The sequence below is a fragment of the Pseudophryne corroboree genome, chromosome 6 (genome assembly GCF_028390025.1).
Source record: "Pseudophryne corroboree isolate aPseCor3 chromosome 6, aPseCor3.hap2, whole genome shotgun sequence".
Taxonomy (NCBI): domain Eukaryota; kingdom Metazoa; phylum Chordata; class Amphibia; order Anura; family Myobatrachidae; genus Pseudophryne; species Pseudophryne corroboree.
In genome coordinates this window covers 316,484,653-316,490,067 of record NC_086449.1, presented here as the reverse complement: position 1 = coordinate 316,490,067, position 5,415 = coordinate 316,484,653, and the positions used below count along the sequence as shown (strand labels likewise).

The window sequence follows — 5,415 nt, the reverse complement described above, 5'->3', positions numbered from 1 at the left end:
TAATAAAAGTGATTTTACCTTTCATACATTTAATCATAACTATTTGTTGCAATGTCCTACAACTTAATAACAAGTATCAAATGAATCTACACATTAATCTGGTTGCTTAAATACCAAATATGACAGGTGTATCTGGCTTCGTTCAAATAATACACATACATGACATTACTTCATTATATAATTTTAAATCATCATGATATCGGGCGCTTGATATTATTATAATTATGTACTGTATGAAATAAGTGTTGAATCCATCTCTGTGGCATGTCCGTGTAAATGCGTGTGTTACCATATATTGCTGTGCTTGCTGCGCGTATTTGCAAGTATAGCGACTTATATTTGTGTAGAGTTTGTATGTTCTTTCTATGTAATATTTTTGACTTCGACACCCTTTAGTACCAACCCCTGACCCCTTTAGTGCCAAACTCTTTTAATATTATAAACCTCTCTGTTTTTCTCCAAAAATATTGCTTGGTTTACCTTTACAGTGGTGGATATACATCATGGAGATATCAGGAATGATTATACTACATACAGTATGTAATTTCTGTTTTGCAGATCTTTTATTACAGTTCACTGTACAGAGTGCACCTAGAAAAGGCTTTTTTTTTTTTTTTACAAAAACCTATACTTTTAATGTTTTAATGGGTATAACATAGTGGAAAAGAACATGAACACTCACTAGCTGTATGAACAGTCCATAGTTGTAACAAAACAGTACTATGCTAAGCTTAAAATAAATAAAAAATCAACCGATAAATAATGTACATAGTGTGGGATAGTTTCTACTTTACCAGGGATTATATTAAAATAATTCAAATGTAAACATTTTAACCCATATTGACTCAATACAATAGGACCTAATCTTTTGTAACCTGCTATCTTTTATTATTACTTTGCGTTTGCTTTAGTGAAGTAAACGTATTATTCCCGTGAAGCCATCAGTGAACATCATAAAGTATCTGTACCCACTTTTTTCCATCGGACCATAAACATCTGTATGTTCGAGAGCTAGAGTGCTTCAGCTGATTTAGTAAAGGGGCAACAGGTCTGCTTACCCATTACTGACAACTGGAGAGAAAGAAAGCTCTTGTGTGGGAGCACTCTTGTGAAAAAAAGAAGAATTCTACAAATATGAATCAAAAGATAGTTAAAACATATGTTTATTAATCAAAAAATTTAAAAAAGTTACCCCTCTGAGATCCGAAGAAAAACGTAAAAAGTAAGAAAAATGTGAAAAAATGTTGGAATGTTCTGGTCTGTTAATCACACGAGAAGGATTAGAAAGGCTGCAGACACCTGATAGTCTGACACCCGTTTCTCCTGACCAATACAGATGTTCTGTATTAATGGGACCAACCAGGGAGGTCAGTTATTATGTCTTTGAAGGTCCACTTAAATGGGGTCAATACTGGACAGATTGCTAGTCACCCATTATTCATATGGCACAAATTGGCAATATATATTGGCAAACTTGAAAGCTGTTAAGAATACAGAAACAAATAGAGAAAAAGAAGAAGAAAAAGAAAGATAAAGAAAAGGGGGAATAAATAGTGGTGATACTGCTGTTGGTGTCCACCCTTCAAACGAAGAGGAATAGTGTCCTACTCTACAACACCGGGTATTCCCAGGGAGTCTCCTCTCAGGTACTGACCCGGCCCACCGCTGTTTGGCTTCCAAGATCGGACGAGATCGGGCATTAGCAGCGTGGTATGATAGTAGAGAGGCAATCTACCAATGAGAGTGCACCTATATAGGAATGATAGAGTAGGGAGATTAGTAAGGATAAAGTCTTGTAGTATGTGAATCTGCTTTCCACGTTAGGCAAGGTGAAACAGTTGCCACTCAGTGACGTAGTGCACCCTGGATCGTGGATGAGAGTCCACTGAAAATAAGTAAGGAATGAGAAGGAGAGAAAAAGAATATTCCAGTCTAATTAGACTAATTAGGATGGACTAATTATCTCAAGGAGAAAATAACGAAAATAGGTAACACATGCGAAGCATCAGGTGACTTTGTGAGTCCAAATACAAATCACAAATACATTCTTTTTGTGCGTAGGCACCTATGAGTACAGTAGCAAAGAATCACTATTTATGAAAAGAGATGAACCAAACCTATGAAGTGTGATATACTGCGTGGATAATTATAGTGAACAATGTGCAAAACGCAGGTTAACCTGCAATCATTAGGATTAATAAATTGTAGTATACATAAGGAATCCCAAATGCTATGATCCCGGAAGTGAACAAGCCAAACGGGCAAAACGCGTTTTCCACGGATCCTACAATGGGACCTTTCCATGAAGGACTGCTGGTTACCATCGGTTCCATGATTTTGACACCATAAGTATCATTTCTTTATTCAAATTTTGAACCTTCACTGTGATATGTGCCTATTGCATTGGATATACCAGTGATCATAGCATTTGGGATTCCTTATGTATACTACAATTTATTAATCCTAATGATTGCAGGTTAACCTGCGTTTTGCACATTGTTCACTATAATTATCCACGCAGTATATCACACTTCATAGGTTTGGTTCATCTCTTTTCATAAATAGTGATTCTTTGCTACTGTACTCATAGGTGCCTACGCACAAAAAGAATGTATTTGTGATTTGTATTTGGACTCACAAAGTCACCTGACGCTTCGCATGTGTTACCTATTTTCGTTATTTTCTCCTTGAGATAATTAGTCCATCCTAATTAGTCTAATTAGACTGGAATATTCTTTTTCTCTCCTTCTCATTGCTTACTTATTTTCAGTGGACTCTCATCCACGATCCAGGGTGCACTAAGTCACTGAGTGGCAACTGTTTCACCTTGCCTAACGTGGAAAGCAGATCCACATACTACAAGACTTTATCCTTACAAATCTCCCTACTCTATCATTCCTATATAGGTGCACTCTCATTGGTAGATAGCCTCTCTACTATCATACCACGCTGCTAATGCCCGATCTAGTCTGATCTTGGAAGCCAAACAGCGGTGGGCCGGGTCAGTACCTGAGAGGAGACTCCCTGGGAATACCCGGTGTTGTAGAGTAGGACACTATTCCTCTTCGTTTGAAGGGTGGACACCAACAGCAGTATCACCACTATTTATTTCCCCTTTTCTTTATCTTTCTTTTTCTTCTTCTTTTTCTCTATTTGTTTCTGTATTCTTAACAGCGTTCAGGTATGCCAATATATATTGCCAATTTGTGCCATATGAATAATGGGTGACTAGCAATCTGTCCAGTATTGACCCCATTTAAGTGGTCCTTCAAAGACATAATAACTGACCTCCCTGGTTGGTCCCATTAATACAGAACATCTGTATTGGTCAGGAGACACGGGTGTCAGACTATCAGGTGTCTGCAGCCTTTCTAATCCTTCTCGTGTGATTAACAGACCAGAACATTTCAACATTTTTTCACATTTTTCTTACTTTTTACATTTTTCTTAGGATCTCAGAGGGGTAACTTTTTAAATTTTTTGATTAATAAACATATGTTTTAACTATCTTTTGATTCATATTTGTAGAATTCTTCTTTTTTTCACAAGAGTGCGCCCACACAAGAGCTTTCTTTCTCTCCAGTTGTCAGTACATGTACTTGCTAGCTCTGGGCGCACCACCAATAGGGACTATAATTGAAAGGTTTTATTTTTCTTTCCAACAATTATAAATTGTCCGCTTTTGGTCCTTTACAATTTGTCATAATTTAATACATACCGGTGCCCGGTCGCTCTTCCTTCTAATAATAACTGCTTACCCATTATACAGCTTTTGCATGTTAGTCTCTTTGTGTCACTTACGGTCATTCCGAGCACCATCACATCAACGAGCATATGGACACTATCACACCCTCAGCAGGGCCGGGTCCGGGGCTTCTTGCGCCCCGGGCGGCATTAGGGTGTGTGGCTTCATACAGGGGGCGTGGTCAGTTACGCCTCCTGTACTGTAGTAGGATGTGCAGTGCGCGATGACATCATCGCGCACCGCACAGCAAAGGTCCTCACCACGAAGGAAAACTAGACGCTAAGTGTCTAGTTCCCTTCGTGGAGAGGACCTTTGCTGTGTGGTGCGCGATGACGTCACGCGCACCGCACATCATTACAGTTAAGGTCCTCTCCAGGAAGGGAAACTAGACGCGTATATATGTGTGTGTGTGTGTGTGTGTGTGTATACACACACACACACACACACACACACACACACACACACACACACATATATATATATATATAAACACACACATATATATATACACACACACACACACACACACACACACACATACACACACACACATATTTATATACACATATATATGTATATATATGAAAAACAAAGGGTGAGAATAGGCGCCTCCTAGTGTAGTATTATGTAAAACAGGGTGGCTGGTGGCTGTGCAGGACACATGCATATATGTATTATATATATATATGTGTATATATATATATACACACACACACACACATATACACACACACACACACACACACACACACACACACATATATATGAAAAACACAGGGTGAGAATAGGTGCCTCCTAGTGTAGTATTATGTAAAACAGTGTGCCCAACACCTTCAGTATCACCCCAACAAATTTAAGGTGTACTGTACATGGTGGAATTCCAACCACCTTTCTTTATGGCAAAAATGTCACACTTTCAATATGCAGTGAAATTAGATGTCATCTGTGGTATCCTGGTGGTAATTTTCCCTTGTTTTTACTAGAGATGAGCGGGTTCGGTTCCTCGGAATCCGAACCCGCCCGAACTTCATGTTTTTTTACACGGGTCCGAGCGACTCGGATCTTCCCGCCTTGCTCGGTTAACCCGAGCGCGCCCGAACGTCATCATCCCGCTGTCGGATTCTCGCGAGGCTCGGATTCTATCGCGAGACTCGGATTCTATATAAGGAGCCGCGCGTCGCCGCCATTTTCACACGTGCATTGAGATTCATAGGGAGAGGACGTGGCTGGCGTCCTCTCCGTTTATAGAGAAGAGAGTGAGACAGTAGAGAGAGACACAGTAGTAATTTTGGGGAGCATTAGGAGGAGTACTAGACTAGTTACTTGCTGAAGTGATAGATAGTGTGACTGTATTATCTGACTTGTGGGGGAGACACTGACAGTGGGGAGCAGTTAGAGTCTGAGAGCAGGACTCAGGAGTACATATAACGTACAGTGCACACTTTTGCTGCCAGAGTGCCACACTGCCATTGTGACCACACTGACCACCAGTATAATATATATTGTGATTGTCTGCTTAGGAGTACTACTTGCAAGTTGCTGATAGTGTGACCAGTGACCTGACCACCAGTTTAATAATCACCACCAGTTTAATATATATATATATATATATATAATTGTATATAATATATATATATATAATATTGTATACCACCTACCCGTGGGTTTTT

The 5,415-nt window shown here is 39.4% G+C and overlaps 2 pseudogenes; one reads left to right on the top strand and one right to left on the bottom strand.

The window, feature by feature from the left end:
* Positions 1–1,606: 1,606 nt before the first annotated feature.
* On the bottom strand, positions 1,607–1,724 carry LOC134939034 (5S ribosomal RNA; annotated as a pseudogene).
* Positions 1,725–2,931: 1,207 nt separating this feature from the next.
* Positions 2,932–3,049, top strand: LOC134937194 (5S ribosomal RNA; annotated as a pseudogene).
* Positions 3,050–5,415: the final 2,366 nt, after the last annotated feature.